Source organism: Bos grunniens, chromosome 2, assembly GCF_055505025.1.
Source record: "Bos grunniens cultivar Pamir isolate PY7600 chromosome 2, Bosgru_T2T1.0, whole genome shotgun sequence".
In the NCBI taxonomy this organism is placed as follows: domain Eukaryota; kingdom Metazoa; phylum Chordata; class Mammalia; order Artiodactyla; family Bovidae; genus Bos; species Bos grunniens.
The window spans coordinates 111,599,684-111,615,156 of NC_141166.1; the positions used below are offsets into that span (position 1 = coordinate 111,599,684).

Here is a 15,473-nt window from a genome sequence, read left to right on the forward strand (position 1 = left end):
AGAGTTCACTCAGAGTCACGTCCATCGAGTCAGTGATACCATCCGGCCATCATCCTCTGTCGTCCCCTTCTCCTCCTGCCCCCAATCCCTCCCAGCATCAGAGTTTTTTCCAATGAGTCAACTCTTTGCATGAGGTGACCAAAGTACTGCAGTTTCAGTTTAGCATCATTCCTTCTAAAGAAATCCCAGGGCTGATCTTCAGAATGGACTGGTTGGATCTCCTTGCAGTCCAAGGGACTCTCAAGAGTCTTCTCCAACACCACAGTTCAAAAGCATCAATTCTTCAGCGCTCAGCCTTCTTCACAGTCCAACTCTCACATCCATACATGACCACAGGAAAAACCATAGCCTTGACTAGATGGACCTCTGTTGGCAAAGTAACGTCTCTGCTTTTGAATATGCTATCTAGGTTGGTCATAACTTTCCTTCCAAGGAGTAAGCGTCTTTTAATTTCATGGCTGCAGTCACCATCTGTAGTGATTTTGGAGCCTAAAAAAATAAAGTCTGACACTGTTTCCACTGTCTCCCCATCTATTTCCCATGAAGTGATGGGACCAGATGCCGTGATCTTCGTTTTCTAAATGTTGAGCTTTAACCCAACTTTTTCACTCTCCTCTTTCACTTTCATCAAGAAGCTTTTTATTTCCGCTTCACTTTCTGCCATAAGGGTGGTGTCATCTGCATATCTGAGGTTATTGATATTTTTCCCGGCAATCTTGATTCCAGCTTGTGTTTCTTCCAGTCCAGCATTTCTCATGATGTACTCTGCATAGAAGTTAAATAAGCAGGGTGACAATATACAGCCTTGACGTACTCCTTTCCCTATTTGGAACCAGTCTGTTGTTCCGTGTCCAGTTCTAACTGTTGCTTCCTGACCTGCATACAGATTTCTCAAGAGGCAGGTCAGGTGGCCTGGTATTCCCATCTCTTTCAGAATTTTCCAGTTTATTGTGATCCACACAGTCAAAGGCTTTGGCATAGTCAATAAAGCAGAAATAGATGTTTTTCTGGAACTCCCCTGCTTTTTCCATGATCCAGCGGATGTTGGCAACTTGATCTCTGGTTCCTCTGCCTTTTCTAAAACCAGCTTGAACATCAGGAAGTTCACGGTTCACATATTGCTGAAGCCTGGCATGGAGAATTTTGAGCATTACTTTCCTAGCATGTGAGATGAGTGCAACTGTGCCGTAGTTTGAGCATTCTTTGGCATTGCCTTTCTTTGGGATCAGAATGAAAACTGACCTTTTCCAGTCCTGTGGCCACTGCTGAGTTTTCCAGATTTGCTGGCATATTGAGTGCAGCACTTAATAGCATCATCTTATAGGATTTGAAATAGCTCAACTGGAATTCCATCACCTCCACTAGCTTTGTTCGTAGTGATGCTTCCTAAGGCCCACCTGACTTCACATTCCAGGATGTCTGGCTCTAGGTCAGTGATCACACCATCGTGATTATCTGGGTCATGAAGATCTTTTTGTACAGTTCTTCTGTGTATTCTTGCCACCTCTTCTTAATCTCTTCTGCTTCTGCTGGGTCCATACCATTTCTGTCCTTTATCGAGCCCATCTTTGCATGAAATGTTCCCTTGGTATCATAATTTTCTTGAAGAGATCTCTAGTCTTTCCCATTCTGTTGTTTTCCTCTATTTCCTTGCATTGATTGCTGAGGAAAGCTTTCTTATCTCTTCTTGCTATTCTTTGGAATTCTGCATTCAGATGCTTATATCTTTCCTTTTCTCCTTTGCTTTTCGCTTCTCTTCTTTTCACAGCTATTTGTAAGGCTTCCCCAGACAGCCATTTTGCTTTTTTGCATTTCTTTTCCATGGGGATGGTCTTGATCCCTGTCTCCTGTACAATGTCACAAACCTCATTCCATAGTTCATCAGGCACTCTGCCTATCAGATCTAGGCCCTTAAATCTATTTCTCACTTCCACTGTATAATCATAAGGGATTTGATTTAGGTCATACCTGAATGGTCTAGTCGTTTTCCCTACTTTCTTCAGTTTAAGTCTGAATTTGGCAATAAGCAGTTCACGGTCTGAGCCACAGTCAGCTCCTGGTCTTGTTTTTGCTGACTGTATAGAGCTTCTCCATTTTGGCTGCAAAGAATATAATCAATCTGATTTCGGTGTTGACCATCTGGTGATATCCATGTGTAGAGTCTTCTCTTGTGTTGTTGGAAGAGAGTGTTTGCTATGACCAGTGCATTTTCTTGGCAAAACTCTATTACTCTTTGCCCTGCTTCATTCCGTATTCCAAGGCCAAATTTGCCTGTTACTCCAGGTGTTTCTTGACTTCCTACTTTTGCATTCCAGTCCCCTATAATGAAAAGGACATCTTTTTTGGGTGTTAGTTCTAAAAGGTCTTGTAGGTCTTCATAGAACCGTTCAAGGGTGAAAAGAGCGGTAAGAAGGATACACTGGGAGATTGGACTGACATATACACACCACTATACACAAAAAAAGAAAAGTCAAAGTGAAGTCGCTCAGTCACATCTGACTCTTTGCAACCCCATGGACTATAGCCTGCTAGGCTCCTTCGTCCATGGGATTCTCCAGGCAAGAATACTGGAGTGGGCTGCCATTTCCTTCTCCAGGGGATCTTCCCAACACAGGGATCGAAGCTGGGTACCCACACTGCAGGCAAACTCTTTACCTTCTAAACCACAATAAAACAGATAACTAATAAGAACCTACCATATAGCACGGGAAGTCTCTACTCAAAACTCTGTAATGACCAACACAGGACTAAAATCTAGAAGAGTGGATATAACTAATTCACTTCATTTTACAGCACAAACTAACACAACACTGTAAATCAAGTACACTGTAATAAACATTAAACTTAAAAAATTATAGAAAAAGAGAACTTTCTGTTTCTAGTCATGATTAGGTACATCACACCAATCTTCTGACTGAGGAAACCTGAAAAACTGGACTAAATTTTAAAAAGAAAAGTCTGCTTATAGACATAAGGCCCTAAAGAACATCAGTCCAAAATTCAGGAAACGACATTCCAGAGAGGTTTGGTATATAGGCTTTCCTGCCTCTGGAGGCATCTGTTGATTCCAAAATTAGTGACTTAGATGCTGAGAATCTAAACAAAACTTTGCCAGCATCATTGAGCTTGTTGTTGTTTAGTCACTAAGTCATGTCCAACTCTTTGTGACTCCATGGACTGCAGCCTTACCAGGCTCCTCTGTCCATGGGGTTTCCCAGGCAAGAACAGTGGAGTGGGTTGCTGTTTCTTCTCCAGGAGATTTTTCTGACCCCGGGATCAAACTCACATCTTCTGCACAGTCAGGCAGATTCTTTACCACTGAGCCATCAGGAAAGTCCTATCACTGAGCTAGCCAGAGAAAAAATGAAATGCAGAGCCACCTCCAAACTTTGAACTGGTATCCCAATCTTGGAGCAAGAATGACTGGGATTAAATGAAGTTCAGCTTCTAATCTTAATCCTTAAAAGTAGATCAAGAAACCTGAGATTTATAATGCCCCTATATTTTTGCCAAAATTAAATGACTTATAAATTCTCTGTCACAGAAGATTGCTATCATTCTATTAAAAGGCCCCAAAATAGTTCTATAGTTCCCAATTTAAAAAAAAGAGAGAGAAACCCAAAAAAATAACATAACTGAAAAGCAAATGAAGCATGACCCAAAGGGATCTAGATAATTAAGTTATCAGACACAGAGTTTTAAATAACTGTGCTGAAGAGTAAGACTGAGAACTCTGGCAGAGAGCCTGAAACTAGAAAGAAAACCAAACTGGCTCCTAGAACTAACAAGCAAAAGAACCTAAACCAACTCAGTTGACAAGCTTGATGCATATTAGATATAGCTTTAGAGAATTAATGAACTAGGAAATAGCTCAGAAATACAATTTTTAAAACACACACAAGAATATGATGATGAAAATACAGGAAAGGGCATAAGAAACAGAGGATGCAAGATAAGAAGGTCTAACACATGTAAACTGGAGTCCCAAAAGAAGAGAAGACAACAGGACAGGAACACTATGTGAAGTGATATGGGATGAGAATTCTACAAAACTTTAGAAAGCCCCTCAACAGTGCCGTTCAAGAAAACTTTCAGCAACGATGGATATGTCATCCACCTGCCAATAAGGCAGCCGATAACCGCATGTGGCTACTGAGAACCTGAAATGTGAATAAATGGATTTTTAATAGTTAATGTTTAACTACTGATAATCAGTTCAACTAATGATAATTAAATAAACAGCCACACATGGCTAGTGGCACTGATAGTGCAGTCCCAAGTCACAGACCTAAGAAGTCATACAAACACCAAGGAGAACAAGGGAGAGTGTACCTAGATATATCCCAGTAAAACTGCTTGAAAACCAAAAATCAGATCAGATCAGATCAGTCACTCAGTCGTGTTCGACTCTTTGCAACCCCATGAATCGCAGCACGCCAGGCCTCCCTGTCCATCACCAACTCCTGGAGTTCACTCAGACTCACGTCCATTGAGTCAGTGATGCCATCCAGCCATCTCATCCTCTGTCGTCCCCTTCTCCTCCTGCCCCCAATCAGAGTCTTTTCCAATGAGTCAACTCTTAGCATGAGGTGATCAAAATATTGGAGTTTCAGTTTTACCATCAGTCCTTCCAATGAACATCCAGGACTGATCTCCTTCAGAATGGACTGGTTGGATCTCCTTGCAGTCCAAGGGACTCTCAAGAGTCTTCTCCAACACCACAGTTCAAAAGCATCAATTCTTCGGCGCTCAGCCTTCTTCACAGTCCAACTCTCACATCCATACATGACCACTGGAAAAACCATAGCCTTGACTAGACGGACCTTTGTTGGCAAAGTAATGTCTCTGCTTTTGAATATGCTATCTAGGTTGGTCATAACTTTCCTTCCAAGGAGTAAGCATCTTTTACTTTCATGGCTGCAGTCACCATCTGCAGTGATAAACCCCCCAAAACCTGAGGGGCAAAGACACTACAAGCAGGATTCCATCAAAGCAGCAACAACAGGACTGACAGTTGATCTCTGAACACAAACAATGGAAACCAGGTCTCAATGGTGTAACACTCAACGTGCTAAATGAAAATATTGGGGTAGCCAAAAAGCTCCTTTAGGTTTTTAAGTAAAAATAAAAGACATATTTTTCACTTTCACCAAGAACTTTATTGAACAACATATTTAACAACATTCACTGTTTTGTTCTGCTACCTTCTGCCATTTTTGAGGCAACTTAATAATTCATCTTCCCAAAACTTTTTATCTTTTGAGCAAAGAGCCGTTTCATGTGCCTTTTACAATCTTCCATTAAGAAAATTCTATAAAGACCAAAATAAATGAACATCCAAAGGTGCAATATCTGGTAAATATGGTGGATGAATCAGAACTTCTCAGTCAGCCTGTAACAGATTTTGTCTGCTCCTCATCTTGTGTTACTCTGATAAAAGATTATGCATTTTCTGTTGACTAATTCCAGACACTTTGTGTTGAGTGCTGCTTTCAGTTTGCCTAAGTGGGAGCAGTACTTGTTGGAATTAAACATTTGGTTTTCCTGAAGGAGCTCATAACAGAGTCGTCCCTTCCAATCCTACCACATACACAACACCACGTTCAAGACCAGTCTTCACTGTGGTTGGTGGAGATTCATTTTGCTTGCCCCACGATCTCTTCCATTACACATTTTTGTACAGCTTACACTTTCAGCATCTGTCACAATTTGTTTTAAAACCAGAACATTTTCGTTATGTTTAAGTTGAGAATCATAAGCACAAATATGGTCAAGGAGGTTCCCGTTCCTCCACCCCCTTAACTTATGTGGAACCCAAACATCAAAGGGATTAACATAACCAAGCTGGTGCAAATGATTTTCAATGGTTGGTTGATTTGAATGTTTTGAGTCTGTTGGCTATTCCAGCATGGTATAACGTTGACTGTTCTCAATTAATGTCCCAATTTGATCACTATCAACTTCAACTGGTCTACTCAATGGAGGAGCATCATCAAGCAAGAAATCTCTAGCACAAAAGTTTGCAAACCACTTTTGATGTGCTCCATCAGTCATAGCACCTTCTCCACACACTACACAAATCTTTTTTTCAGTGTTGCATTTTCACTTTTCTTTAAATATAAAGCACAACATGCCAAAAATGTTGTCTTTCTTCCATCATCAATACTAAAAAGGCTATACAAAAATTCACCAATTCTGATAAGGCTTTTTAAAAAAATGAGCACTGATAGGACAGCTGTTACAACACAATCTAACAAAATTGCTACTAGAACCATCGTACAGCAAACACCAAACAAACTTTTTGGCCAAACCAACTAACTCCCTACCTAGATTCCCCATGTCCAGCCAAAAAAACAACAAACAAAAACACTTTCAAGAATCAACATGGAAAAAAGACATTATCAGAGAAGCAATCCCAAACAATTCCTCACCAGACAGACTCCAAAATTATAAGAGTATTCTTTAGGAAAACAGAAAATCAATTCAGCTAAAAAAAAAAAAAAGTAAACACAAAGAAAATAAAAACTCAACGTAACTATATAAAACACTAATATCTTTTGGGTGCTCAAAAGCGTACATGGAACTAAACTACAGAGCGGTAAACAGCATATAGTCCATGAGAGGGAAGGGCACAGTTAATATCTTCTGAAGTCGCTATGCTGATGAAGAAGAAAATGTACTGAGACATATAATACTTTAACAAATCAAGAAAGCATTTTCAATTTCTAGGACAACCACTTAAATACATAAAACCACCAAGAATCAGCCAACCAATAAACAAACAAAGAAAAACAGATTAGGATATTATTAAGCCAATTGTGGAAGATAACTTTGCCCTCCCTATGCATGGAGCTTGACTCTGATCCTTGGTCAAGGAAGTAATATCTCACAGTGACAAAATATTCATCATCATCATCATCATCATCATCCAAAGGCAGAAAAGGAGAATGAAAGAAAGTTCAAAGAAACAGTATAACTAGAAATCACTTATTAGAAATATCTATTTAAACTCAAGTATATCAGTAAGTATAATGAATGTAAACTTACTAAATGTTCCAATTAAAACATAAACATGGTCAAGCCCATTTTTTAAAAAGAACTTATGCTACTTACAAGAGACTTACAATTTCTATAACCAAAAGTCGCAAATAATAGGATAGAAAAAGGTATACCATGCAAACATTTAAGACCTGAAGCTAACATTATCTGTCACAACACTAGACTGTTGTTTAGTCGCCAATTCATATACGACTTTTTTGTGACTCCATGGACTGTAGCACAGCAGGTTCCTCTAGCCATAGGATTTCCTAGGCAAGAATACTGGACTGGGTTCCCATTTCCTTCTCCAGTGGATCTTACCAACCCAGGGATCGAACCCATGTCTCCTGCATTGGCAGGCGGATTTGTTACCACTGACCCACCAGGGAAACCCCTTAATAAAGTACTCTATTAGGAAATATGCATTATTATTGTTATCAGACATTTCCTGTTAATAAAAGGTTTGTTTTAGCAGGTAGAAACAAAAATGCTTAATTTCTAAGCACCTATGTAACATATTTGAAATATATAAAGCAAATGACAGAAACTATACAGAGAAACAGACAAAGCTACAATTGTTTTCTGGACATTTTAACAAACTTTTCTCTGAATAAGAGCAAATTCAAAAAGTAATGATAACCATTTTAAAAAGCAACAAACTGGATATAACTGATACACATATTACATGGCATCTAGTAACCACAGCCAATAAAAAAAAAAATCTTAGCCCTATATAAGGAATATTTACCAAGACAGACTATATGTCTGCCATAAAGTTAAGTCTCAAATTTTTAAAAATTGAAATCTTATAGATTTACTTCTTACTATGATGGAGTTAAGATAGAAATTAGTAAGAAAAAAACATTTAGAAATACCTCATGTTTAAAGATTAAGCAAGATACTTCTGAATAAACCATAGCCCAGTGAACAAACTAAAAGACGGTTCCACGTAAAGGCATAAACTGGTAAGATGGATCAAGAAGACACAAGACACAGACAGTGACCATCTGGAATGAAAAAGAGGACATCACAATAGACTCTAGACAAAGAAAGATCACGAGAGTATTATTTACAATTTTATGCAGACACATTTGAAATTTTACATAAAATGAAGGGATTCCTAGAAGACACAATTTACCAAAACTGATGTGAAAATTAAAATTCTAAAGAGCATTATGACATTATAGAAACTGAAGCCATCTACTTAAAATTTCACAGAGAAAATTCCAAGTCTAGGATGCTTCAGTGAATTCTACCAAGTATTTTAATGATGCTCTAACACCCTTCTTACATAAATTACTTGAGAAAATGGTAAAAGAAAAGGTACTTCCCAACTCATTTTTATAAAGCCAATGTTACCTTGATATAAAACCTAACATTTTCAGAAATGAAAATTAAGCCTGAATGAATCCAAGAAAAAAGATAATGCTTTAAGGAAATAAGAAAAAGGAGCAACATTTCTGAAATCAAAAGAAATGAAGAGATTAAAAAGATAAGACAAAGCAACTACTTAATGAGGTAACAGGGATCCAACATTCAGAAAACAAGTCTTTAAAGAGCACTACCATACCAGAATAAATAGTAAAAACCACAATTCAAGAAAGCTTTCTTAAAAGTTAAAAAAAATAAAACTGCTTACTGAAAGAGCACCATGTACACTTAAGAATTCAGCCCAGAAGGCCAACATCTAATTTTCAAAGGCAATAGTTTATGCCACAAGAAAACAGAGTAACATATTCCAGATAATCAAGGTAGGAAAGTATAAGGTGTCTTATAGTCAGTAAAATTTATTTTTAGCACATGAAAGACACAACCTGTTATCAAAATGCCCCAAATTGGGAAATACAGCTCCCATGAGCTGTTCCAAAATCTAGAGAACAAATCTGTAAGAAGTAATAGACCTATCTCATTCATGAACATAGGTGAAAAATACTAAACAAAGATCAGTAAATTAATTTGTAGAAAAATAAGAGCTCAAAGCTACATTGGGTTTAGTCCAGGAAAACAAGGTTGGTTTAACACTTCAAGAGCAATAAAATAATATCCATCACATTAAAAAAAAAAAAAAACCTGGAAAAAAATTAGATTGTCCAAAAAGATGCAGAAAAAGCATCTGATAAAATTTAATATCCATTTGTGATTTAAACAAACAACAACAACAACAAAAAACTAGTAACTAGTAATAGAAAGGAATTTCCTTGATCTGAAAAAGGGCAGATCCAAAATACCCATATAATAAATTGTGAAATACTGAAAAATTCTCCCCCCTACTTCTAAAATTAGTAACAATACAAGTATTCCCATAATAACCAATCTATTCAACACCGTACTAGAAGTCGTAGTCACCACAAGGCTGTAAAAAACAAATACATATAAGGATTGGAAAAGATGAAATGAAATTATCATTCATAGGCCATATGTTTATAGAAAACAAATCTAGCTAAGATAAATTATCAGAATTATAACCAAAGTTGGTCGTTATCAAGTCAAATGCAAAAATTAACTGAATTTCCACATATCATCAATAAACAAAAAATAATAAAACTAAAATAGGTATCTTATTTACAATAACATCAAAAAGTAAAAATACCTAGAAATGCAACAATAATTATGCAAGTTTATTACAGAGAAAACTATAAAACATTATTAAGATGGCAGGAATACACTACAGGCATAAATTATTTTGTTCAGTCACTAACCTGTGTCCCACTGTTTGAAACCCCATGGACTGCAGCACACTAGGCTTCCCTGTCCTTCACTATCTCCTGGAGTTTGCTCAAACTCATGTCCATTGAATCAGTGACGCTTATCTAACCATCTCAACCTCTGCCACCCACTTCTCTTGCCTGCACTTTTTCCAGCATCAAAGTGGAATGAGTCAGCTTTTCACACGAGGTGGACAAAGTACAGGAGCTTTAGCATCAGTCCTTCCAATCAATACTCAGGACTGATTTCCTTTAGGATTGACTGGTTTGATCTCCATGCTGTCCAAGTGACTCTCAAGAGTCTTCTCCAGCACAATTCTAAAGCATCGATTCTTTAGTGCTCAGTCTTCTTTATGGTCCAATGCTCATATCTGTACATGACTACTAGAAAAACCCTAGCTTTGACTATACGAACTTTGGCTGTCAAATTGAGGTCTCTGCTTTTTAATACACTATCTAGGTTTGTCATTGCTTTTCACCAAGGAGTAAGTGTTGTTTTAATTTCATGGCTGCAGTCACATCTGCAGTGATTTTGGCACCCAAGAAAATAAAACTTGACACTGTTTCCACATTTTCCCCCATCTATTTGCCATGAATGATGGGACTGGATGCCATGATCTTAGTTTTTTGAACAGAGTTTTAAACTAGCTTTTTCACTCTCTTCTTTCACCTTCAATCAAGAGGCTCTTTAATTCCTCTTCACTTTCTGCCATTAGAGTGGTATCATCTGCATATCTGAGATTGCTGATATTTCTCACAACAATCTTGATTCCAGCTTGTTATTCATCCAGCCAGGCATTTCGCATGATGTACTTGGCATAGAAGTTATGCATACATAACTTCTGAACATTCTCTGGCATTCTCTGAACATTCTCTGGCATTGCCTTTTGTAACACTCATTACTGTAAAGATATAATCAATATATTCAGTGTTATCTCAATGAAAGTCCCAACAGATGGGTGTTTGATTTTTTAACTTAGCCAAAAACAGCCAAAGCAATTTTGAAGAAAATCTAAAATAAAGTGTCCACTGCTGTCCTAACAAGTTAACTATACACTTATCAGCTTAAAGCACCCATTTATTATCTCCAAGTTCTATGGGTCAGATATCTTGGCACGTCACAGCTCAGCTGGTTCTCTCCTTCGAGTTTCACAAGAATGAATCAAGGTATCAGCCAAGCTGTGTCCCTGTCCAGACACTCTAGGAGAGAATATATTTCCAGGTGTATTTAGGATGGTCCAGGTTGACAACAATCAGTGCCAAGCAGATGCAGGACAGAGGCCCCATTCCCCTGCTACCCCTCAAGTGGGGTCTGGCCTCAGTTTCTAGAGACTGCCTACACTCCCTGACCCATGATCACCGCCTTTCAAAGGCAGTAACAGCAGGTTAAGTCCTATTCAATGCTTCTGAGTAAATCCCTCTGATCTCTCCTTCTGCCCCTTCTCTTTTGCTTCCCTCTTCTGTCTTCTTTGCTTCTGACTCTTCTATTTTTAAGGGCTTGTCTGATTATACAGGACCCAACCAAATAATCCAAAATAATCTATTTTAAGGTCTGTTGATTAGTAACTTTAATTACACCTGCAAAATCCCTTCACATCACTTTCTAGATTAGCAGTTCACTGAATAATTGACATGGAAATGTTGGAAAAATATCTTTAAAATTCCCCCTATCAAAAAGCAGCAAAAGTATTTTATTGACTATCAACCTACTAATAAAACTATAGTAATAATAAAACATGATACCAGCACACACACAAAAAAGACAAACATAATATAGAATATAAAGCCTAGACACAGACCTGTTGCTGGGCATAGACATCTGACTTACAAAAAAAGGAAAACAGTGTGAAAGAACAATTCTTTTCAGTAAATTGTGCTCGGATATCAGGACAGTCATAGGAAAATGAAAACTATTCCAATCCAACACCACACAGAAAAAAATCAACTTCCTAATGATTACAGACCTAAATATGAAAAGCATAACAAAAAAGCTGAAAGATAACACGGGAGAGTGAGATTTCAAGAATAGTGGCATGATGAGCTAGGTGGACCATTTCTCTAGTAAAACATTACTTTGGCAACAAAAGTCCGTCTAGTCAAAGCTATGGTTTTTCCAGTAGTCGTGTATAAGATGTGAGAGTTGGACCATAAAGAAAGCTGAGGGCCAAAGAATTGATGCTTTTGAACTGTGGTGTTGGAGAAGACTCTTGAGAGGCCCTTGGACTGCAAGGAAATCCAACCAGTCCATCCTAAAGGAAATCAGTCCCGAATATTCATTGGAAGGACGGACTGATGCTGAAGCTGAAACTCCAATACTTTGGCCACCTGATGTGAAGAACTGACTCACTGGAAAAGACCCTGATGCTAGGAAAGACTGAAGGTGAGAGAAGGAAACAACAGAGGATAAGATGGTTAGAAGGCATCACCAACTCGATGGACATGAGTTTGAACAAGTTCTGGGAGTTGTTGATGGACAGGCAAGCCTGGTGTGCTGCGGTCCATGGGGTCGCAAAGAGTCGGACATGACTGACTGACTGAATTGACTGAACTAAACTGGTAGAAAGAAAATTTTTAAAGTCAACCATTTAATGTCTCTGAAAATTGTCTCAAGGACGCATAGCAAATAAAAAAAAGAACATTTATTCAAGAAAACATTAAACAGAGGTGAGAACAGCAAGTATCCATGACATATGAGCCATAAACCACTTCCAGTTACACCCCACAACTCAGGATAACTCCAATGTTCTACACCAAACAGGTGCTGCAGGAGCTCCCACATTCCAGCCTAGGAATGAATTTCACCCTTGGAGGGGAACGCTGCTGGCATCTCCCACCTGCCCCACTCCCCCACCTCCATGCTGCAGAAACGCTATGCCAGGCAGGCCCACATAAGAAGAGTAAAAGAGTCCCTTCACCCAACCAGCGCCCACGTGTAAGGCAGAAAAGCTCTTTTTCCAGTGTAGTAAGCCAAAAGTATTAAGTCCCAATTGCACTCCTAAAACAGAGGTTCTTTACCAGAAGGGGCAAGTTAAAAGTACGTGCTCTACTCTGAGAGCAGTGTCCCTTCAAAGTGAAGTGATCTCTTTACCTCTGATCCTAATTTCACTAAGGCAAGGTAGAGGGTCCTCCCAGGGGAAAAGGTAGACCGTTAAGAACAGAAAGCTCTGTCCTCCACCTAATGGAATTACTTTACTTGGAACAGACTGTGGGAAAATTCATTTTAAAGGGCAACGTCCGGGCGGAGGCTGGGCTTGTGGGGTGACCGGAGTAAGGGTTCGGATCCCGGCCGCGAGGTTTCTGATCAGGATTGCTACAATGAGTCTGCGGAAGCAAACGCCCAGTGACTTCCTGAAGCAGATCATTGGGCGACCAGTTGTGGTGAAGCTAAATTCGGGAGTGGATTATCGAGGGGTCCTGGCTTGCCTGGATGGCTACATGAATATAGCCTTGGAGCAGACAGAGGAGTATGTAAATGGACAGCTGAAGAATACGTACGGGGATGCATTTATCCAAGGAAACAATGTGTTGTATATAAGTACGCAGAAGAGGAGGATGTGAAGACACCAAGACACAGTACTTTTCATACCGAGATATATTTTTTATCAAGTTTTTTGTTTCTTCTGTCATATAATTCTTCCTGTTTTGAAATAGTTGGTGATTTTTCACTGACACGTGATTGAGATACATGTGTAAACTTGTGGATTTAATTGTAAAGAGTTCTTTCATATTTAAGTTGCAGTCATTTTCTTTTACCTCTATGTCAGTGTGCAGAAAGCAAAAAGATTTTTTTTTTAAGTGGAAAGAAAATTTTTTTCTCCCTACACGGAAGTTTTCAAGCAACACCATTGGATCTGACTGCTTGGTCTGTGGGACTGACTGAAATGATGGGCGTGAGGCTAATAAAACACTGTAGAGACGGCAAAAAAAATAAATAAATAAAGGGCAACGTCCAAAACTATGGAGATCTTGGGAGTGAATAACTAAAAGAAAGCTGGTAGTTCCATGACAGTAGTAACATGCAAAACTGCAAACCAGCTAAAAGTTTAACAGAGGGAACTAGACAAAGAAAAAGGCAGGAAGATTCCTCAGGGTAATAAGCCCAAGTCTCAAAGGCTGGCAATTTAGCAAACTTGTTAGCGTCTATAGAGATCTGACTTACTGCGATCATGCCCTGGGATATTGGTGAAAACAATAGAGCAATCAGTTAGCAGTTAGTGGAGGCTGACAGCTAGGTATGACAGCTATAGAGGCAGACCAGCCAAAAGTTTATGTGGAGATCAGGGAAAGAGGCAAAGAGAACAAGGTGAAAACCAGTCATCGCTGGTAGACTGCACATGACTTTGAGAGGGTCCAGATGTTGGATTCATCAGACAAAGAGTTCAAAGCAGATATTATAAATATATTCAAAGAACTAAAGAAAATCATGTTTAAATAATTCAGTTCAGTTCAGTCGCTCAGTCATGTCCGACTCTTTGCGACTCCATGAATTGCAGCACGCCAGGCCTCCCTGTCCATCACCAGCTCCCGGAGTTCACTAAAACTTATGTCCATTGAGTTGGTGATGCCATCCAGCCATCTCATCCTCTGTCGTCCCCTTTTCCTCCTGCCCCCAATCCCTCCCAGCATCAGAGTCTTTTCCAATGAGTCAACTCTTAGCATGAGGTGACCAAAGTATTGGAGTTTCAGCTTTACCATCAGTCCTTCCAATGAACATCCAGGACTGATCTCCTTTAGAATGGACTGGTTGGATCTCCTTGCAGTCCAAGGGACTCTCAAGAGTCTTCTCCAACACCACAGTTCAAAAGCATCAATTCTTCGGCGCTCAGCTTTCTTCACAGTCCAACTCTCACATCCATACACAACCACTGGAAAAACCTAGTCCTGACTAGACGTGGTCCACCGGAGAAGTGAATGGCAAACCACTTCAATATTCTTGCCTTGAGAACCCCATGAACAGTATGAAAAGGCAAAATGATATGATACTGAAAGAGGAACTCCCCAGGTTGGTAGGTACCCAATATGCTACTGGAGATCAGTAGAGAAATAACTCCAGAAAGAATGAAGGGACGGAGCCAAAGCAAAAACAATACCCAGTTGTGGATGGACTGGTGACAGAAGCAAGGTCTAATGCTGTAAAGACCAATATTGCATAGGAAGCTGGAATGTTAGATCCATGAATCAAGGCAAATTGGAAGTAGACAAACAGGAAATGGCAAGATTGAAGATCGACATTCTAGGAATCAGCAAACTCAAATGGACTGGAATGGGTGAATTTAACTCAGATGACCATTATATCTACTACTGTGGGCAGGAATCCCTTAGAAGAAATGGAGTGGCCATCATGGTCAACAAGAGAGTCCAAAATGCAGTACTTGGATGCAATCTCAAAAACGACAGAATGATCTCTGTTCGCTTCCAAGGCAAACCATTCAATATCACGGTAATCCAAGCCTTTGCCCTAACCAGTAACACTGAAGAAGCTGAAGTTTAAATAATTAAAGGAAGGTATTACTATAAGGACTTGTCAAATACAGAATATCAATGAAAAATAAGGAATTATAAAAAATAAGCAAATGAGAAAACATGTATGCTAATAAAGAGAACATAACTGCATATTTCTTCTCTCACCTAATTTTAAAAGCAACTGCACAATAAATAAATAAAATAAAAGCAACTACACATACAACATAAATGCAAATGCATGGTGAGATATAACATACAGAATATGCA

General features: G+C 38.9%; 1 protein-coding gene and 1 pseudogene across 9 annotated transcripts in view; one reads left to right on the plus strand and one right to left on the minus strand.

Annotated features, from left to right (window-relative positions):
- TLK1 (tousled like kinase 1) overlaps positions 1-15,473 on the minus strand; it is a 180,922-nt gene that overhangs the window by 144,664 nt on the left and 20,785 nt on the right. The gene's annotated exons all lie outside the window — the stretch shown is intronic.
- LOC147378531 (U6 snRNA-associated Sm-like protein LSm6 pseudogene) lies at positions 12,986-13,683 on the plus strand (annotated as a pseudogene). Its single transcript, XR_015147605.1, has one exon. The product of XR_015147605.1 is annotated as a U6 snRNA-associated Sm-like protein LSm6 pseudogene (transcript).